Source organism: Acromyrmex echinatior, chromosome 2 (genome assembly GCF_024713525.1).
Source record: "Acromyrmex echinatior isolate Ae372 chromosome 2, ASM2471352v2, whole genome shotgun sequence".
NCBI lineage: Eukaryota > Metazoa > Arthropoda > Insecta > Hymenoptera > Formicidae > Acromyrmex > Acromyrmex echinatior.
The window spans coordinates 24,631,910-24,655,914 of NC_141853.1; the positions used below are offsets into that span (position 1 = coordinate 24,631,910).

The 24,005-nt window shown below is 35.6% G+C and overlaps 1 protein-coding gene across 1 annotated transcript in view; it reads right to left on the minus strand.

Annotated features, from left to right (window-relative positions):
• The window catches only part of nudC (nuclear distribution C, dynein complex regulator), a 90,836-nt gene that overhangs the window by 32,640 nt on the left and 34,191 nt on the right, over nucleotides 1-24,005 (minus strand). The window lies entirely within an intron of this gene.

Here is a 24,005-nt window from a genome sequence, read left to right on the forward strand (position 1 = left end):
TTAATGTCAGTCGCCGTCTTTCCCTTCCTTTCATTCACTTGTTACTTCAAGACATTATAATCGATTAGAAGCGTTGCAAACTGCGTACTTTCAGAAGTGAAACGTATCTTCAATTGAATGCATTTGTCAGGAATACAATGCTCATATTAACATGTTTTTTCTTCTTTTATTCGTCCTCTTCCGCTATCACACTGTCAAACGCTAATTGAAAATACGCCCAAGATAAACGGAGCTTTTAATCAAATGGAACGTGAATGGCAACGTCACAATGACACGTCGAAGAAAGAACATGACGTTTGAACCTTATTTTTTTTTTTAATAAGAGTGCAGTATCGCGGAAAAAGATTGGAAATACTGATTTGTGTAAGATGTGTTTGTGTGTCGATAGTCGAATGGCTGGAATGCCAATAGCGATTGATCAGCATTGGAGTAAATGGTGGGTAAAAGCTTCTTACCCAGATATGTCAAATTTAATTGCACATCGTGGATAAGGCTGCGCAAGACCGACAGGGAAAAGGCAGAAAAAGAAAGTCGAGATAGACGTCTCTCTGTCTTTCTACCTTTTGGCAATGCTAAATAATTACATGTTGCGTGTATAACAAACTGTATGCAAAATATCATGTATTTACTTAGACTGACTTAGAGCGTCTTTCGTCTCTTTAGAATTTCATGACTGAAATTTGATGCACTATCCGCGCTGTCCATTGTAGGATATTTCAAGCTTCATTGTCTGTCATATCGAGATTTCGTAAAAGCTGACGTCACATCATCCGGGCAATTGTCCACGTATGTAACACGGATTAGACTGTTATTATTAGACTGTTATAAAGCATCGAATGCAAATCGCGGAGAAGTTTGCGTAATTCGTATAAAGAATAACGTGTGCGCCAGTAGCAGCAATTAATGACAGCAGATAGCTTGTCGATTCTCTTTCTCCTTTTTCTCGCGTTATGGCAACGCAATGACTGAACATTTCGTAAGTGCAAAAGATTATCGAGGTGTGTGTTAGTTTCAGATCTTTCACGCAAAAACTCAAGAATGCATCTTGCAAAGAATTACTTCTTACGTTACTTCTTACGATTTAACTTTGCTAAATACTGATTAATTCCTACCTTATTACATTCTGCAAAATTCATGGTTTATTCTTCGCGATATTAGATACTTCGTATCATCCCTCACATCATATTTCATAGGCTGGAGCCAATTTAGCATGTCAAGCGGCTTGCAAAGAAAGAATTACATGCGATGGTAAATCATCGTTGTGGACGACCAACGTTGCGTATACATGCATAGTTTGCTACGACAAACTATTATTGCATTTATCGTAAATTATATACGCGTAATTGTGGATGAATTGTATTTACGTGCGTTACATAAAATTGTAGATAATTATCTTCACAAAGATTTTTCTCTGACACCGTTCCATTAAATTGCTCATGAAGGAGAAAATAAAAACCCTCATTAAAATATATGGAATATATTTGACATAATTAACTGTCATATTTTTCATTATACTCTGGAAAATCTAAAATTACATTTTCACGGAAGAATGAAGTTCCGTTTACGATATTCTCTTAGAATTCCGTGCACTGTTGGAAATTGTATTTATCTACATTTTTCATTCATCAATGAATGCAACGTGACAGTCGTCAAAAGCGTATAAGCTTAGAATAGACTTCCCGCAGCTTCACAAGATAAATCGATCACAAGATAAACGATCGCGACCGATCGCCTACTTATACAGACGCGCGTATCGTCACTGCTAATCTAACGTATAGTCGGCGTAACCTTTCATGCGAGCATTAAGTGGGATGAGCTCTCGAAGGAGACCCGACGACGCGCATTATTGAGAATCGACACGGCGGCAATGAGCGCGCGCCAAGAGATCGTAGACGTTATGCAATCGGACGCGCGAGTGCGCGAAGAACTCGTAGCACGAGTAAGGTCTACGACCAAGGTACGTAATCCCGGGATGGGCAACGACGACGAAACCTTCGATGGTATTCCGAACGGCATTTCCCCCGCTCTCGCCGGCGCATTTCCACCATCCTAGGATCGTTCTTCAACTCTCGGTTTGTTCATTGTCTCACAGATATCAAACCGCCTGACGCCCACGCCATCGCTATATAGTCGCTATAAACCGGATTTCCACATAGGATAGTACAAGAAAGGACGATGACAGGTAACACGGAGTTTCTACTATGCAGGAATTCACTGGGTAGGTTTATCCAGCGGGGAATATTCAGACTCCGCCAATTGCATTTTAGCTAGGAGGGAACCCCAACCATTGCATCGCTTGCCTTGTACTTACTTGATGTATTATGTGGTATATCAATATGACTTGAGTGAGAAACTACATGGCTCGGCGAAATGAATTTTGTGTTGGCATTTGGGAGAACACCTATACAAATGGCTATATTCTTTCAGTTGCGGTTTGCAGTAATGTGCTATATTTCAAAAATATGAATATAATTCTTGTAGCCACAAATGATTATGAATAAAATAACAAATTAAACTCTGAATGCATTATAGTACCAAATTATAAGATAAATTATGTAATATCATACAAACGTTCTTTTATGCAATACTTTTAACATTCATGTTATACATATATATATATATATATATATATATATATATATATATATGTATACCGTCAAAAACTGACATATTATTTATCAGAATTTCAACAAATTGATTATATGAAAAAATATTAATATTTCTTCAATTCTTTTTTTTTTCATAAAAATAAGCTTATTATACAGCTCATGCAATGTAAGCACTCGAGGTGCACCCGGTATTTCTCGTTGATGATAATAAATTGCCGAGAAAAGTACGACTGATGTCATGATTCTCCCATGTTCATTGTTTCGCTGATATAAGCCGTGTCGTATAAATGTGCGTACGATCTCGAGACATCGATCACAGGTAGCAGGTTCAAGACAGCAGAACAATGAATTGATTGGCGTTGACGAAGGTACAAATTTACTTTTGCACACGTGTAACTCTTGTGCCAACTCACTGAAATACGTAATGCGCTTTCGCTGCCGTCACGTTTTTGTAATCGCACCATATGACGCATATGGTAGGTTGTTGTAACCATAATATGACTATTTTACAAAGAATTATGTATGAAATAAAATAACAAGATTCGAGCGATGAGCCCATCAACTAAGAGTGACAAGGATGTATTTCTGCAAAATTCTTTACAAGGCGCGACGCTAAAATAAATTATACAATATATAAATTCAATAAAGCTAATTTCAGTGATATGTTTGCAAGTCGGTACTGAACTTGATTTGCATAAAACAAAAAAATCGTATATAATCAAATATTTTCAATAAAACGATGTTAAAAAAATCATATAAATTAAAAAATTTTAATTAATTTAAACGAAAGTTTTAAAAATTAAAAAAAATTTCAAACAACAAATATAAAGCAAACATAAAAGAGTCATTGTTGCATAAAAAATAATAAGCAAAAAAAAAATAATACTCCGCTAAGCAGAAACGATTCATTAACAATATTCCATATTTGTCGTTTATTATTTGTATTTTGCATACCAAATCAGTTTTTTTTCTACTATATGGTATATGCTTTTATAAGTGATATATAAAATTAAAATTAAAAGATCTTTTTAAAATCCTGTTACCACATTTCGACGCAACAGAACTTTGTCTCGTCTGTCGCGGCCAGTCTGTCATTTTAATTATATCGTCTCGTCAATCACATAAGATTGTTCACGGTAATTATTAATTGTAATGACATTATTGTGCATGCTACAGGATGCTCTTGGAGCGTAGCGTGGACCAAGTGACAAATGGCGATTCGAATGGTGCACGAGCCACTGCTCTCGCTGACACTCGCGGGCAATTAACCTCGTTTCGAGGTGATGTCCTCGCTCAGGCCAGGGCAAGGAGCACTCACTGAATCTCGTGTTACGATTATTGAGCCTCGTGCAATAACCGGGGCGGTTAATTAACAAGAAACGATTTCTAGCGGTAATCGTACTGCCAGTAGTATCTCTGCGCCGCATTCGACTCGACTTCCATGTATCTCGTTATTGTCGGTCCGGGTTCATTTAAATTTATAATTTTTGTCTGTCGGTGCGTACACGCCGAACCCCGCGTCCGAAAATCCATCATAAATGGTATGCAGAACGATATGCACTCGAAACACCCCCGCATGTGTACCGCGAGATGATAGAATCGCTTTAATTAGCGCGACTTGAATGTTGTCGCATTACTGAACGCTCTCGAGAATGGGATAGCTCCGGTGTTATGTTACGTAGCGCTCCGAAAGGAGACGTCGAAGGTCAGCCACCAGGATCGAGAGGATCTCGAGATTCGCATCTTTTTCTGGAAGGAAACGGCGACGAACATTATCGTTATGCGAGTCCTTATTATAAGAGAGATCCCGCGTCATTTGATCCTCACATCAAAGCTGCTCATCGAGCTTGTCGGGCGAGATAAAAATCCCGGATAGAGCGCTCCTGTTGTGCTTAATGTAGTAATCCACGAAAGATCCACTGTTATTACTGGATTATATCTTTAATTCCTACTGTTCTCTGCAGGGAATTTGTCCTCTTAACTAACAATGACATAATAAAGAGCTTGTAATATAATACAAAAAAATTAATATAACGAAATAAGATTATTATCAACACTATACTGAAAGAAATGTTTGATACGTATAACTATTTATTTTGTTAATATGTAATTAAGAAAAACTTTCTAACTTTTTGATTAAAAAATTGTATTGTTCTAATCAAAATTTGGTTAATCTAACTAAATTCTTTTTTGACAATTTTTTTTATGAAAAAATATGAAAATTTTTGTTAATACTTATCAACAAAATAAATAATTATATGTAGATTGGAAACATTGTATTCTTGAAAGATGTACCTAATATTTCCTTTTAACAGATATAACAATATTTCCTCTTGAATAATATATTCTTTAATAATATATTCTTGATTTGCGAAGATCGCTTCACGCGGTTTTTTATGATATCCCCCTTAAAACCGTGCAACCTTTGTCTGAAACATTCTTCTCTAAAATGTATTGTCCCAAAGATATTTGAAATCATCGTTTAAATAAAACATCTAGTACGTTTTTATATTAGAATATGATAATTCTTATATTAGAACATAATTTAGATAATTTCCCTCTTAAATTAAGAGGATCATTTTGGCACTTATTTTAGAGGAAAACATACTATACGTAAATGCAGGATATTCTTAAGTTAAGAATACAATTTTTTCGGTGCATTAAATATTTCTCTCAGTGTAGTGTTAATAACATTTTTTAATTTTTTTAAATTATTATATTTTTAAAATAAAAAGTAGAATTCTGAAAATCTTTGACATTTCAATAATTAATTATGATCTTTATACGAATAAAATATAATAACAATCTTTCATCACTTTTTTTATTTTTGCTGCAATTTATTTGCTTCGTCCTTTTAGTGAATCAAATTTAAAAAATATACTTTTAATGTGAATAATAAATGCATAGAATCCTCGATTGACAATTGTAATAACGAAAGAGGTCAACGATCCAGGATGTTAAATTTGCAGACTTGATTGTGAGATGTAATTCTAAGAACTTTTCTTTCACACATAAAATCCGATATAATAAGAAGACTTTAAATGAGATGTAGGTACTAAAGTTCTTGAGTTCCATTGCTTATCCCCGATGCGATATGTTTCAAGTGAACTTGCAGTGCTCATTATTTGTCTCGTTAAATCTGTGATGAAGGAGCATTTACCTATGTCCTCGAACCTTTCGAACGACAGAGCGATTTTCGAAGCGGAGGTATGCTTGCCTTTGTCTCAAGACAGGTTCCTGCGGGTTCTGCGACCACCTGATTGTGGCTCCCCGCCCATTTTCTTCCGCGGGCGAATCCGCGAATACCGTAAAAAACCTTGCCCTTGCGTGCATTCGCCGTTAAAAAAATTCACATTCCACAGACTGGTCAGGGAGGAATTTATAAATGTCTTGTACATACATACATACACACACAGTTTGGAGAATATCTGTATTCCAAGATCCGGGACGGATTGTAAAACTGAATTAATTACAGAAAGGAGAGTGTGACGAACTTAAAAGGTGTGCGCTCGAGTAAGCCAGCTTTATCTGACAAATATGCATTGATCTACGTTTTGCTCGTGGGCAACTATATATCGTTCGAAGAAATATATTTTGTGAGTCATAATTGAGCTTCTTGCATGCATATAGAAACATATATATATATATATATATATACACACACACACACACACACATATATACATATAATGAAAATAATCGTTAAATAGACATGATATAATCAATATGAAGAATGCATGAAAAGCAGTTTTTTTAATTAAAAATTAATGCGATGGGATGCTCTCATACTAATGATTCGCCACGATTCTCTAGAAAATATCAAGATATTTCTTAATAATCGCGTTTTAATCACTGGCTTTTTAATCTTCGCTAGAACGCGATTCCCAGCATTTAATGCACGTGGGTTCAACGACTTTTGGTTTTTCACACAATTCACTTTGTAATTGGATTAATCGGTTGTCAGATTGTTGACGGAATGGATGTCTTCATGCCCATTCATTAGATGTATACATAGCACAGACAGATATTTCTCGAACGACGTATTAATGAACACCCGCCTCCGAGTTCCGCGTGTTCTCTCCTCAAGACTATACTTGCGTTATTTACACAGGCTTGGAAGTCGTAGGAGGCAGAAAAAATTATCACGAGGAAGAGAAGTCGACCACTTGAGTATAGATCGCCGTAACAAGCGGCCACGTTTCTTCTTCGACTTTTTTGTTGCCTCGTCGAGGAGGCTTACGTCACATGCTCCTCGCGGATCTGTTTTTTGCACACTCTTCTTCCCCGACAAACGTCATTTCCGTGTTACCGTACATCGCGCATTGCATGATATACCGGTCTAACGTGCCTAATCATTCTCCAACAAAACCGCAGTTGCGACCTTGATGGATAACATAATACTACCGCGAGATGTAACATATAATACATGCGGGATTACGTACAATGATGATACTTGATGGTAATTTGTTTCGAAGTTAAGAAGAATAGCTTTTAAAGGGAAATCAGCTATTAATAATAAAAATAATTTACGTATGAGATTATCTCGCTAAATTTAAAAGAGCGTCATTTTAATCAATCATTTTTATTATTAAAGAGAATCTATTTATATCTTTCATATTCCTAAGGGAATATCATTAACTATGCATTCCAGATTCAAAAACTTTGCTTTTCTAGCTAAAATGACTGTATATTCTTAATTTCTTAATGTCTCCCAATTTCTTCTACGATACCTCATCAGATACAATATCACTTTTAGAAAAGTGATATCTTTACAATCGATTTAAATAGAAATGACTATCTGAGTCGCAGGTTGTATTTTTGGAAAGATTTTTAGGCTCTAAAAAATCCGAAAAAATTCTGATATACTCTTAACATTTTGCATACGATTGAAAATTATATGTTGCAAAACGTGTTTTACTTCTTTGGTATAAGTCCGAATTTAGGGTAGAATTGGCAAAATAATTTATAATTGAAAAATTGTTTGGATCTTCAAATTTTCACGTGATAGTCTGCGGAGGATTAAATGGCCACAAAACTCATCTCGTGAAATAAATCAAATTATTTATAATTTGTTTAATAATTCGTAAACAAACGTTTCATCATTACGTATTATCAAAATAGAATAATTAATTTATGATTAACTTCACAGATTCCTTTATTGCAAATAGACGTATAATAATAGATCGTATAATAAGTAAATATAAAATATAAGAGACATAAAGAATAAAACAATTACAATATAATAAACTTCAGTGTTCTAAATAGTTATTTTTGTGTTAGATTCAATTATAAAAGTATTAAAGAAGTAAACAAGAGGTAAACAAGATCTAATAAATAATATGTACATCGAATGCAATTAATTAACTTTCTCATTATTATTATTATCATTGCTAATACATGACATGCAATACGATTCTGATATGCTCGTGTAATTAGCGGAGCTCGATCGAAAGGATGATTCGTTTCATAAGTTCAGATGGCTCGCAAAAATATTATCTCCAGGGTCTTACCGGCTTATGCGATTCAAAGAGCATTGGAGAAGCATTGAAAGAAGCATACATGTAATCATACGGGCGACGTATGATTATGTCTTATTAATAAATCATTTTTGCTGCAAAGCGATACAATGGCATATTGGTGAATAATTTACGGCTACGATTCAACGTGCAGTTAATAGATTTTCACCATTAACAGAAAAACTACGAGCGACAGAGGTCACGCGCGCCAACGGCCGCATTAGGAATGATATTGCGCCAGATCTCGTGAGTAGTATGAAAATCACCGGGTTTGCCGTGTTTTATCCGAGAAACAGTGATCCATTAGGTCCGGCTCGTTAGTCGACACAACCATCGAGAAGCACGTTCTCGTGCGAGACATCATCTGTCGCGAGCCAACAGATATTTGTCACGACGTTATGGCATTATTTGCGTAAGATTGCCGCTTTAAGAGAGAGAGGATTGGCGCAATTCTGCAATAAAGCGTGGTATGTTGATGATTTCAAATCGTGGAAAACGCAAGGTCTTCATCGTAATAACTTCACACGATGTCGTGCGCGCTGAAAGCCTAATGTACAATTGTAAAGTGCAGACAACAGGAACGAGGAATAATAGATTTCAATCTATCTGTATGTGTATACATAATTTCTGATAAGTTGAAATCTGTTATTCCTTGTTTCTGCGGTTTTCGATTTGCATTAGGCTCAAAGCGATAAACTGTGGAACATATCGTGTATATCGCGTTTCACTTATTATGGGGGGAATCTGGTTTAGGAGAAAAATGTATGATTTTTAGATTTACTAGTTAATGTACTCTAATTCACAATAATTTTTATACGCACTTATACCTGCGGTTGGCTCGTTATGGCTTATTGTTTCTCGATTTTTTTTAACAAAAATAAAAAATTCAAACTGGATCTTACAAAGCGAATACATTTAAAAAAGTAAATTGTTAATTGCAAAGTAATATCAAGTTTTTAGTTTCATTTTATTTGAAACTTATTTGTGCTACGCAAATTAGTAATAAATACAATTAGTATTAATTTCCAAATTAACTTTTAACTTTGGTTATAAGTTCTATGATATTAGATCCTCCTTCATTGAAGATTAGCTCTTTTTGAAATTCAACATCTTCAGGTTACATTGAAACTCAGCGATACCAAAACTTAAAATCTTCACAATGGATTTTTTGAAATTTGTATTTAAAAATTCTAAGGTTAGAATTAATTCAACAACCCTCTAAAAACTTAAAAAAAAAACAAATTCTTTTTTAAGTATTTCTTTATTAAAAAGGTTCTATTTTCAAAGGATTAAGAGAAACAAACGGTGCGTGATATTCGTACTCTGTAAATATCCAAAATGAAATCAATTGCTTTAATCGAACTCTCCTTTCTTCCGTATTCCCGATTAACCGCAACTATCGTGTTTTTTTACCAGAATCAGCAGGCAAATGTTGTTAGAACTCGAGACGTATAATCATTATTATAGGCTTAAATAAAATTTTTGTAGACCTCGACTCCTCGCGTATTACATGTAATAATCGCATCATTTGGCCACGATGCGGATATAAGTATTACTGAGGTTACAGGTGAAGAATAATAAAGAATGGCGTTAAAGTGGATTTTCCTCCTCAACGAATGGAGCCTCGAAAGGCGAATATGCAAATATTAATAAACAACATTGTATATCTGAATATATATAAAAGCAGAATTATGAATCAGTAAAATTGGATATTAGTCAAGGCCGTGTAATATGCTCAATCAATAATATTCTTACATCCTATTATAAATTGAAATTAGACCGAAGAGAATGAAACCATAAATTATATTAGTGATTGTCGATTGGATTGTGATTGTAAATGGCGATTACATTTCAATCAATCAGAGTAAAGTAATTACTAATTGCTTTGTTTTAATTAGTTAAAAAATAATTCACCAATCACTATTGCAATCCAATCAACAATCGCTAGTGTGATTACGGCTTAAATCAAATAACAGAAAAAATATTTTCGAAGCGGATCTATATACAAATTTGCAAATATTTTTTTCAGTTCTATAAACTGTGTGATTTGATTTGCCTGACCTTTATTGCGGTAAATATCTCCACATGTCTCGGTGATCAAATTGGTAAGCTGTTTGTCCCGGAAAGTTGCGAGTTCCATGTTCAAACCCTGACTATAAAGTGATTTTTCGCAATAAATTTCTTTGCAATGTTTTAAGATGCTTATTATGCTAATATGAATAATGTTTTTAAGATGCTTATTATGCTAATATGAATAATGTCATTATTAAATTGACGATCAATGTAACTTGTAATGTTATTTCCAGCTTCAATTTATAATTGAATTTCAAGTACAACAAAGTGAAGTATATAGACCTGAAAAATGTACTTGAAAATTTACATATGAATATTATTATGTGCCAAGATCCACATCGACTAAAGTAGGATTTTTTTTTATTGTTGATTCTTATACCTTAATATTCCCGATACAAATATTCGATTTATATAACAACGCATTCCTAAAAATAGATATCGAAAAGGGATACTAGAAAGAAAAAGAAGAAGTTCTAAATCTAGGAAAATCTCAATAAAAAATACAGTAGAACGGTAGCGTCTTTCTTAACACGGTAGTTTCTTTCACCGTCGAAGATTAACGATCGGATTCCTTGCCCTAATCTTCCGAACAAGGACCCACAAGTTTTGCTGATCAATTAGGATTCTAGTGAGATTCACGGGAGATGATCATGCGGTGCTCGCTCAACCTAATCCGACAAATCAAATCATGATGAAGTCACTCTTGAAGAAGAAGATTATTATTTAAGAATCTATATAATTGATATATTAGGTGTTGGAATTAATTCGTAGCGTTTTACAAGTGATGGGAAGTACTTTCATTAATGTATTTTTTAATGCTCATGTGAAATAAATAACATTCTTTCATTAAAAAACGCTACGAATTAATTCCAACACCTAATAATTATTTTTTTCGATAATAAAAGTTTATTTATGACAGATTAAAAAATTGCGACAATTTATTCACGACGTTTTAAAGCAAATTATGACGAGAAAAATAATATTATTTTACTTTACAATAATAAATTGATCTTTTCATATCTGTCTACTAAAATGATAAATTAATATTGGTAAAAAAACAAGGTGAAGTGTACAAATATTATTCTTTAGCATCTTTAAATCTCGATTTTTTCGCTCGAGAACTAGCTAGATACGTCAGTCGGCTGTCTCTTCAAGGTCACGGTCGATATCTTGTCACAATTACCGAACACGAGTTCATCGGCGAAGGCCGTCGCGGAAGCGATTTAACGACCTTCGTAAGGGCTCGCCGATTAGATTCTCTTTCATGATTGCGGGCCGCTCTTTGTTGCAACATCACGTAGAAATTCATGACTGATGATGATACGCACGGGAGACGACCGTCCGCACGCGCGAAGGTCGTTCCTTCCTCGAAAGCGGAACGGAGTGGCCCGCTGATCCTACGAGAGATCGCGATCCTCGCCTTCCTCAAGGTCGACGTGCGTTCGATCATTCTTAACTGAAAAGAGCGACATCCTCCGAGTCTCGATTTAAATCGAGGTACATCTCGCGGTGTACGTTCCCCCGATAATTCTCAGAAAATCCACTTCGCAGGCACATATAGCAAAGATAATAGCACTGTTAGCCGGTTATGCTAGGTCGGGGAGCTTCCACAGGGAGGAGCTCCTGTCCCGAACCTCGTAACTCCACCTGTCTCTCTCCTGTCCCCACCTGCGTCCCTTTCACTTTTCGCTCGTGGTTTTCGTGGATCGAGCGGTTCGCCTTCGGTCTCAAACTCGTTTGAACTGGTCCGATTGCCGCTCATATATCCTGCTCATATCGTTTTCCCGCTCGCGCCCCACCCGCCTTTCTCGGTTATACCGAATGTACATCGTACATGCAACCGTACGTGCGAATGACTGCATCCAACAATCGTGTTCGGCAGTTACCCTCCCACGTATGATTACCACCGTTTTTATGAGGGTGTTTTTACAACGAAGAAAAGAAATAAGAAATATCAACATGCATGTGCAGAACGACTCGATAAAACGAGACCGCATTTAACCCAACTGCAGTATTTTGTCGATTATCAATAGAATCTCGTGAACAAGAGAGAGAGAGAGAGAGAGAGAGGAGGGGGGGAGGGTATGTAATTGGTTTAAGGTAGAAATAAAAAAGAAAAAAGCGAAAAATATCTTTTAAACCATGTCGGCTTCTGTGTTATTTTTAATCATCGATTGCTTGACATCGTAAAATATAAGGTAACGCGTATCCACGATGATTTTATTCTCGTACGTTCGACCATTAAGATCTCCCGTATCGTTATAAAAAGGTGTAATTAGGTAGTTAAAGATGTTAAAGAATAATATTTGTACACTTCACCTTGTTTTACCAATATTAATTTATTATCTTAGTAAACAGATATGAAAAGATCAATTTATTATTGTAAAGTAAAATAATATTATTTTTCTTCTCGTAATTTGCTTTAAAACGTCGTGAATAAATTATCGCAATTTTTTAATCTGTCATAAATAATATTTTATTATCGAAAAAATAATTATATCAATTATATAGATTCTTAAATAATAACCTTCCTCTTCGAAAGTGTCTTCATCGTGATCGGAATTTGTGAACAGAAGCAGGATACGTTTACTTTTAGTGTTTTTACCACATGATGATAATAGCTTTTAACAGGATGTAATTAACGTAATCGATGCTAATGCTTGCTTATGTTCTCCTATAACGAATGCTCTTTTATGCATATACTTTTTAAGATCGTCCTTACATCATCGGTAGTATAAATGTTACGTCAGCGTTCATTGTGCATTAGATAATTAAATATTAAAAAATTCCTCGTATTAGTGACGTTCTTCTCGATAGATAATTAAGACTTACTACAATTACGTTTTCTTTTTTCTCATCCGACAAGAAGTTCAGAAACGTAAACTGGCTAGTGCGTCGACGATAGACGGCTCGTTGTAAAAAGTTTACAAGTAAAAAAAACGCGAATGTTGGGGTCGCTTAAAGAAACGTCTATAGATCTCGACATGCAACTTATTTTATTGTGTATATTATTTATGCGTCGATTACGCAATCAATAATTCAGATCTAGAGACCAACTATGCACATTTTGGGTACCGAAATCGTGGCAAAACACGCACTCGATAGAATACTTATATGACAGATAATTTCCTTCGTGTATCTCGAACTGAATATCAAATATCATTTACGAATTGCAACACGAGATGAGGATGATTGTTCAATTCAGCGAAGTAGGTAAAACTTCATCGCGACGTGTAAGAGAGACAATTGGGAGATTGAAAGAGGGTGATCTTAACGACTTGTGCATGCAACCGTTGATATTCACTTCGCTTATTATACTTGACATAATAAATAATCATGTGCACGAAAAAGGGGACCAATCATCGTATGTCATTGTTGTTAATCGCACTACGCCACGCGCGCATCCAACCAACTGAGTACACGCGAAATAAGGTGCACTTTTTTGCAATCGTCAATAAATCGTCGCCACGGAAGTTGGACCAGGGGCAAGCACACCTTGGACTGTCGTTTTTGTGAATGCGAAAGTAGGATCGTGCACGCAATGCGACGTCTCGCCGATGCGTGTCGTCGCCTAATGTTACTACAAACCGTGCGGTTTCGCACGTTTCTGAGACCGGCAATTTCAATGACACGACGGCGGCGGCGACGATAACTCTACGTTGTCATCGGATTTCCGTGAAAGTGGTACATACAAAATATTCACGGCCGGAAGGTCAATGTGTCAGAGAAACAGCTGGTATGGCGTACCATCGCCATGCAATCATTGAAAACAGAAAGAACCAAACCCTGTTTGATTATCTAAGATATAATTAGAAAGTGGTTATGTTGCGCAATGTTTGGCTGGCGACGGTCCGCACAAAGTCCTGTTTGAACATTATTAAAATATGCTAATGAGAATTAGAGATCGATTCGTGTACGTCAAGAACGAGGAAGTGTTTAGCAACAATTGAAAGAATAAATCCGCGCATGATTTAGTAGAAGTTGAACTGGACCATGTTATCATTTACAATTATGTTAGTAAAATAAATGTAACCAACCTGTGACTGGAATTGTGCAAAATTCTATTTATATATACTGAAAGAAAAGATTAGCTGAATATGGCATAGCATCAATTTTTAATTGATTGCAACGACCAATTAAAATTGCTATGCCATATTTTACCATTTAAATTGCTGCAGCAACCAATCTTTCCTTTCAGTGTAGAAAGAAAAACTTACGCTTTGAAGATGGCTTGAGAACCACTGATACGATACATTTTCGATACGATATTTTCTGAATCCGCCTTCTTGATATTTATATTTGCGTGATAAATGTAGATTAACACAGTAAACGCGCACTTGTCCCCCCGAGGATTAATTTTACTTCGTATTATCTTTTTATTATCGCATTTGCCAATGAGAATATTATCAAGGTTGACTGTAATTGCCCTACAGACTCACTAATTTAATTCCGTATAATAAAAGCTAAGTATCATAATATACATATATCTCGCAGTTTCTTTCTATCTCGGAGCTAAATAAAAGCATAACAAAAGCTGGTCGAACAACCAAGTTTATCATACTTTTTATGAGCGTTTCGATTTAATCTTCTTGCTTCGGATGTATAGTACAATACGAGCGAGGTGCAACGTCCTCTGATCTTAATGCTCGCGTGCCTGCTGCTTGTGCCCTTGGAGAATCCTCCTATGGTGCGCGAGCAAAGATGGATTCGCGGGAAAACGATATGAGCAAAATGATACCAGGCATCATGCACGCACATCGTTCCGTCGCGACTTCGTGCCCCCTGCGTATGCGTATAATCACGTTTAGCCTTCGTCATGCGCGATGATGTAGCGTCGCACGCAGTTGTGCATTAAAATCCGGCGGTGCATTCCAAAAGTACGCACAAAGACGGACGGGATATGAATAACATGAGAGGAATAATGTAATGACGAAAACCGAGGTTTGTTGTGTGTTGCCGTCGCTTTCACTATTTCTTAGAGTCTTAGATGCAAATGCAAAAAAAAATGTTTGCTCCACGTAACGAGCTAATAAACCGCATGCATGTTTACATAAGATCGTCGTCAATATCCTTTTTTTTCTTTTTATATTATTGTACTTGCGGATTATTACAGGGGCAGCAATGAAGTGACATTATGTAAATATTATTCTGCCCGTGAATGAAATCACGTGCCGGGCGTTACAATATTGAATTGCAAAATAATGAGTTTCGCGATAGAGAGAAACTCCTGGAGAAAATAGATAGCATTTCCCGCATTTGCTCAAGCGATAAGATGCAAAATATGTAAAAATATCGAGAAATGATCAAGATATGTATAAGTCAATATTTATAATACACAATCAATAAAATCTAATTCGTTAAATTCATTAAAAACGAATAGATTTAATTTATTTGCAGTTGTTGAAAAAAGAAACGTGAATATAAATTTAAAAAATAGATATATAACAGATGCAGCATCTTGTAATATAATTCACGCGTTTACTTTCTTTTTGCACGTTTATGTATTACGTGGATGCTTTCACGGTCACAAAATACGTGAGAGAACGTTGCGAATCTGATATTACGTTCACGCCAAAGAGTGTTAAAAATAAAATACTTCACCATACTGAAGAGTGTGTTGATCGACAAATAGCATGAATAATTTCATTGGCATACATGTAAAATTCTAACAGAATAATTTACAAGATGTTCGATCAAAAAAATGCGAACCGCTTAATTTTTCGCCAACACATGACTGTCATTTTTCATTAATTATGTAATTATTACTTTATACACATATATACAATGAATGTAAAAAGTATTTGTATAGGGAAAATATTATATATGTTTCAAAAACCTATATTTTTAGTAAATACATATTAATCACTCTTATTTGTAACATTCTGTTTTAATATAAAAGATTCACAAAATAACGTGTTAGAATAACCTTAGAATCTGAACAAGAAGCTAAATTTCTCGACTGTATAAATACTTTTTGTGCATCTAGATTATATAATTTTTTATTTTTTTTTTTTGCTTACTAATTGTAAAACAACATATTTTAATTATTACACCTTTTTAGGTAAAACAATTTTTGAAAATATACAATCTATTTTACTCTTCGTTAATAAATTATTAAGTAATGCTTACTTTTAAAAATAAGGTTTTTAAAAATGATATCTCTCCTATAATAATACTTTTTACATCTGCTGTATATAAAGCAGCAATTAGATATGGAAGAATGGACTTGGCACATGGAATAAATATATCATTCTGTAAATATATATCTCGCTAAATGCTTCGCTATAAAATATTATCCCATAAATAATTTATTACACGAGGAAAATATAATAAACTACATAGATCTACAATCTTATATATATAGCATTTTGTACGGGCGATAATGAAATTACATGATCGTTTTAATGTGCAAATATCTCTGCTACATATAAATCTTGAGATCGTAATCGGCATATCTTGTCTTGTAAAACGTTTTAAATCGAAGAAAATCGCGGTAGTTTCTATAAATCTGAAATAAAAGGCGCGGCTTTTCAACACGTATGTTTTCGATGTTTACGCTTGCTCTCTATTTTCGCATTGCCATAAAATTTCTTTTTTGCCTCGAGTTACTTAATGCCTGTGTCTTAAAAAGATATAATACACCGCAACCTTGCTGCTGCTTATTATATTGTACTTCCTTATACCACAAAAGCCTGGCTAGCCTGGATCAGTATAAATATTCCTCGTAATAAAATCTTGCGTGTTTGTACTTCATTCTACGAGCTTCCATATTTGAAAACTTCCTGATATAAAGCTTATTATACCATAGGCATAAATAATTATAATGCTCCACAGTCTTGTTAATATTTTTCATTGCCACATTTATATTCAGCATTTTCATTGCCATATTTTATATTTATTACTATTGCTAAATCTACATCACTGACAATAATAATTTTGTTACATGGATAATTTAATTAGATTCTTATATATTTTTTGATGATTTTAAAGAATGAGGATTTAGCTCATTGTATAGAGACTTTTTTCTAAATAAAATAATTAATTTTCATTTAAAATCTTTTATTGTACGAGTATAAAATTATGTTAAATTCAATTATTCCCTGAATAAATGAATCATTTATTTATGTCCAAGCAGAAAAGATAAGATTTATAAGATTTATATGATAATTGTATGTCCAATATAACATTCGATAATAGAAATACAGGATAATATGTATGCATTCTGCCAGGTTTCAATCTTGAACTACTGACGTGTACTACCTCAACGGTTATGACAGTATTTGATAAATTGATACGGGTTAACCGCATATAGATAAAGTATGACCTTTTCCTTTAAAGAAGGATTTCAACATTTAAGGACAAAGTTACCTTTCACAAACTGTCGTGCAGGCGCTTTTAACGCAGCGAAGCGTTATTAACGGCTTCTGTCATCATCTCCTTTCGCGATGATGCCCTTATGAGAAGAACGACGATGATTTGTGACCCCCGTGTAAGGGCGATGGTCACTTTATTCTCGTTTCAAACTGGTATTACCGATAAAATCATGCGCGACGGTCCGCCTCCGCTGGATAATACAGTAATACATAATTATAACAAAGTTCCGGGTTCTGTGGACACAGCCGATGACTAATCACATAATTTATATATATCGTGACGGTAAACCGCCTTCGGCAAGAGCAAAGCAAAGTGCCGCGAAAGCAGTAGTCGAGTACCACAACCGGTCATCATATAATTAATGGATATGCAACTGGGGATTCTGCCGCGGACAAAAACTCAAGTCGTTGCGGGAAACGCGCCTCGTGCAAGATTAATCGATTACGCACCGACGCGATTATCCGTTACGCGTCGGCTCATCCGTAATCCGATCTATTAAACCCCCTTATTTCTTAATCATTTCATCGGTTTAATGGATCTCCGCATCAAGTATCCGCGATGAATCACGTTAACCGTTCGCGGTGACGCTGCTGATCTCGAGCCGTGTAGCTCTCGTCTTACTTTATCTCTCATCGCGATTTTTCGCGCGTAATTGGATTTACGTCGGATAAACGTTCGGAGACACGATTCTTTTGTCTGCCATTTGCGGCGCGACCATGATCACCGGCGCACACCCCCTTGGCAATATTTTACCCCCTTTCTGCTCGCAGACACGGAGGAAGCACGAAAAACCTGTTCGGGCACGACCTTGCGATGTCTTGCATACGGCGAATTATTACTGAATACCGACCAGGGATAAAAGTATCTTAAAGCGGGGTGGTGCGATTGAAGGAAAAGGCGCGTATACACGCGTGTGGTTTATCGTTAAGCAGACAGGTTTGCCCGCGTACAGAGTCGTATATATAAACGTATCAAGCGTATAAATTCTTATAGCCATCTCTCTCTCTCTCTCTCTCTCTCTCTCTCTCTCTCTCTCTCTCTCTCTCTCTCTCTCGCTTTCGATGTAGGAAGGGGGTAGCTGAAGTGAAACAAAGAGAGGTAGAGAAATTCCATCACATGTATCCAGCATCCAGTCGGTCTGTAGACAATCGCACACACCCGCGTTGCAATTAGACATTTTTGTAGTCACGCAGACAGCGGGGGACGGTAAGATACAGACGGAACGATGAGGCAGAAGACGAAGAAGAATTGAGAAGCAGCAGCTTCGGAATTTTTTGTGAATAGGGGTTCATGGCTACACGAGCGTGTATCGGCGTGTAATTCGAATCACGTCCTTGTTGCGAATTGTGCCGAAGTTATGTTCACCATTCGCGGTATATAAGAAGACGCAAGCATGAGAAAGCAGCGTAAAAACGTTGATTTAATGACATCAAACTGAGAAACTAATAACTCAGAACTTAACAAATTAGTATGTCCGGTTTCGTCATCTTTGTATCAACAAGATGATATCGGGCTTTCAAAGAGTGCCGCTACGCGCGAATTCGTTCAACAGAGCAGAAAAACGTTCTAAGCATAGACAAAAAAAAAAGAGGAAAGGAGGATGGGAGGATGGGAAGGATTTCTACACACGATGTGTAAAATGTTTCGCGCGCTCGTTCACTTTGCGACGACGAATGGCAGCCGTTTCTTCGCGATATGCGATAACTCGTGCTTTAGGGCCACAAGTTTTAGCAACATGAAGAATGGCGAGTCTTATGCATGGATACTCTCTCGAGAACTTGGAATTGTGGAATTCTTTTTCTTGTATGTTCAGTCCGCGCGGGGGTCAAGGAACTTACAAAAACGAATTTCAAGGAAATGCTAACTAAATGGTACGTTCGGAGGACAATGCTCTGCGAACTTTGTCATCTTTCTCACATAATTGAATTTTTTCGGCGGCTTCGCTATTGTGCTGAACCTTTTCTGAATCGACTGGGACCCGACTGGACAGACCAGAAGTTCTTTTTTCTTTTATAACGATTGTATTATAAGTATAGAAATCCTGATTGCCTTATAAAGCGTACAATAGTGAATGATGTGGCAAATTCTAAATAAGAATTTACTTTGTGACTTTCAGAATAAGCCGATAGTAAAAAGATAGTTAAATCCGGATTTCCCGCGTATACCGCGAGCCACATGTATAACGTTAACATGATGAATATTTAATGTCAACCCACGAGCGATCGAGCGGTTAAATTCTATTCAGCGCGTGCAAACTGTATAAACGAAATTCCGAGGATGAGTTTTTCACGATCTTATCGGCTAGAATAACTTTTGTATCGTAAAAAAGTGACATTAGAATACCAGAATGTTAATAAATTGAAGTGTTGAATGTTATAAATTTATAGGTTATACATATAATATATCACATGTAAGATTGTGAAATAATTCATGAAGATCAGAATGATTTATTTGTCCAGATTGTGGTTGGAGAAAGAAAAAGAACACGAAAGAGAACGGTTTTGCAGAAGAATTTAAAAACTTAGCTAGATACAGGTCTAAAAATAATTTTGTTGGATCATTAAAATAATTATGACTCGAGTCAATGCTATAAAAAATTTTGATATTTTATCAATCAGCTTGGGGGTCCTACATAATTATGATAGTTGAACAAAATTATTTTTTGTATCTATAAGCTATAAATGTTTAGACATTACTTTATCAAAAATATCTTTTTCTTTCAGTGTACATAATCCACATTCAGCATAAACTTAAAATATAATATGATCAAGCAATATGTCTTAAAATACTAAATAAGTAGAAGAATCTTAGACACAATACTTTGATTAATGAAACTGTGTAACAAAAATGAAGAAACAATACCGCCTACATTTTACTAAATTCGCAAAAGACCAAATTATTTTCAATTCAAGCGTTTTTGGCTTGGCCATTTATGATGATGTCATTTCATCAGTGTTTCATAACGAAATTTTGTAATCCTCATTAAAGACATTTCGCGTAAACGAGCCAAGGCGAGTGAAACAGAAGGTCCATATGGGTAATTTGTTTCATGGATTAAGGAAACATTCAGTCATCTAAAGTCTTGAGTACACACCGTTATTTTACTCGAGAGAGACAGTCGCGAAGCTGGCGGGAAGCAAATGCGTAGGCGTATCGATATTTCGCGGCGACACAACATCGAAATGACATGCGTGGAATTCGTAGCACGTCATGAATTCCGGCTAAACGCAAAAGGCGATACTGATGGAGGAAAGGGAGAAGAAGGATTGCATCGTTGGGCTTTCTTTCTCTGTTGGAGAATGTAATCGCCCACACATTTTCCATAATTCCGTCTTCGTTTCGACAAAGTCGAATCGACGGCTTGCATTTCCAAGCCCCCCATTGCACTTGTACGATCTCGTGCTAAAGAATTTCGAATACTCAGAATTCGGGAGACTTCGTGACTGGCGTCGTACGGAGCACGGAAGGTCCAGACGAATCGCAAACGAATTGCGAAATCGCAGACGGTCAACCAATTAGAGATCGGCCGTGTAACCGATCGCGCACCTCGTCCCATTTTGCTACTCGTGTTACGTTATGAGAATACGTGTATGTTCGCCGCGTGTGCCAACGAATTCTTTTCTCCTTTTTTACTTCTTCGAATTAAGAGTTATCGTGCAAAACCAACTGCAACGATTCGACAAAGGAAAGACGTACTCTATCTTACTCCTTTATTTTTTCGGAATACACGTGCTCATTTGCCACAAACAAGAAAGTTTTCTTAAAAAAAATAAACTTCAATGTTTTGTCATGAATAATTTTAGAATATTTTAATTTCAAAATGCAATTTTGATGTATATTCTATGTATATTCTTTCTTTCTCTTTTTCTCTTAAATTTTTTATTTTTTCTTTGTCAACAATCAAAAAATGACAATTTTCGAATTATATCGTTGTAGTAAATGAGCGATATGTGGAATATACGGTTATAAGCACATATATCCATACATACGCGAGCTGAAAAAAAATCGTGGCTCTTGATTTCGCTGTAAAAACTATAATGATTCACGCGAGAAGTCACATTTTTATAAAATGAGTGGTATTATGTGGCGCGGAATCCAACAAATGAGACAATGTTACGAAGTGTCAAAGTGATTTATGTACGTGTACGATACGGTCTCTTAATTTTCGATATACGACAACCGCGAAATCTGCGAGGTATGAAATTATAAGTGAAAATTGACATTGCACAAAAAAATGTTTATTTTCTCAATGAAAATGTCAAATTACGTAAATAATATTTGAGATATGATTACTTAATCATAAAACTTAATGTTTACATAAAAATCTGCTTGCAAAAAGAAAGCTTGTTTTATGTAATTATAAGATTGAAATATTTTTATAATGTAAAACACAAAATTTAAAAATATTTTTAAACGAATTAGGAAATAAATATAGAGAATAAAGAATATATATTGGACGTCGCGATTTATTAAAATGTTTCATAATGACTTTTGCAATCGTAAATGTAATGTAAAGTTAATGTAATGTTCGTAATAATACATTTGCGCGCGTGTGTTCCAAAGAAATGTTAGAACTAACGATTGATGAAGAGTGAAAATGACAACACTACGAGATCGCGTGAGTAGTCGACGGTAGGTCGTGTGAACGAAGTCTTGCAAATTCCTATATGAACTTATACAGAAGAAAAGTGGCATTTGACCGCGTGTTATGCATAAATTACAATTTGCATCTTCTTTTCTGAGAAAATGCTGTAATCACGTAAAATGACATAATGACTCAAAACGGGTGGTATGTCCATATCCAAGTATAGACAGTTTCCGACATTAAATTCATTTTAAAGTGCAATAAAATCAGACAGAAATATGATTATACAACTGAATAAATAGATATAAATAGACTTAAAATCAAGCGTATTGGGTAGAAATATCAAATATTAAATAATCGCTTTTATTTCTCAAAATAATAGTGATTATCATAAAAGCGATGATGAAGATTATTATTTCAATCTTAGGCCCTTTAGGCTAATAAAAATCTCAGAATAAAGATATGTTGTATTTTTTTCGAAAAAATACACATCACGTCAAAATCTTACTTTCCGCATACCTTTCTCTATACGTGGAACTGTAATTTAAAGTATCTTTAACAGCATGAGGCTTATTAAAAGCCTCAAAACAGGATTTTATTCCCATGTAAAATAGGATTTTATAAAATATATAAATATTATATTCTGCTGCCTTACTGTATCTTATCTAACCGTGAACTTGAAGAGCTGCATTTCGAAGTAGGCATTCCTGCAAACTAGTCATCGGAAATCCCCGAAATTCCCGTGAACAAAATAGAATGTTTTTATGCTCGCCGTCAGTTGTTAACAGGATCCGACCCAACGCCGTATCGAGTATAAAATTTACAATCCGGAACCAGATAGATCGATTCTCGGATAGAATTGGTTTAGTCTCTGTCACAATTAACCTTGACTATAGATCATTGACTTGGCGGCAGCAGGTACTTGAGAAATTACATACAATCATGTTTATAATATAAGAATTAATAACGTGCGAAATACCAGACCTATGAGGCAAGAATATTTGCGAAAATCTTTAATAAAATCTTTAACCTATCTTGCTTAAGTACCAACGAAGATAACCTTTCGAATAACAGTACATCACTGCAAACGTATATTTCGCTCCGCACGAGTCTTAAGTCTTAATGATGTTTCATGTATAAACATACCTATGAGTAGAAATCCATTATGAGATATTAAACTCCCATCTAAGTTATCTCTTGTGATCTTGTAATCAGTATAATCGCATCTGTGCTTTTTCGGGCGATTATCGCATCAATGTTTCAAGGTCTAATTGATGATCTTCAGCGTTGATTCAGATGCAATCTTAAGTGCAATCGCAGACAGCTGAGAAACGTCCGAGACTTACGAGGTTTACTGTCGTTTTGAAGACCGAAATAGGATTTTTTCAATGTTTATCACTTACTTGGAAATACGCACTCCCGGACAGACGAACTCATTAATCATCACTTGTGAAGGTTCAAGGAAACTGAGAGAACGCCTATCCGTAAACCGCGAGACGACATATCGCGCGAGCAGGTCCTGCAAAACTTAATTGCATCGCGATTCGTCGATGGCGGCCGTTACACAAATCGCTATGCCTCGGCATAATTTTAATTCGCTACCGAAGGTCGGACGACTGAATTGCTGCTATGGCAATTGTAATTTATAAAGACAGCGCCGTGTCGAACTTACAAGATATAGAATATAGGTCGTAACTTGGGCGTTACTTACGGTAACGCGCGATGCATCGTACTGTTAATTATATGCCTGTATATTTATCGTAATCGACTATTAAAAACCGACTTTACAACCATATCGAATTACATTTCAATATAGCGTGGAGGTAAGCAGTAGTAAACAATCGTATG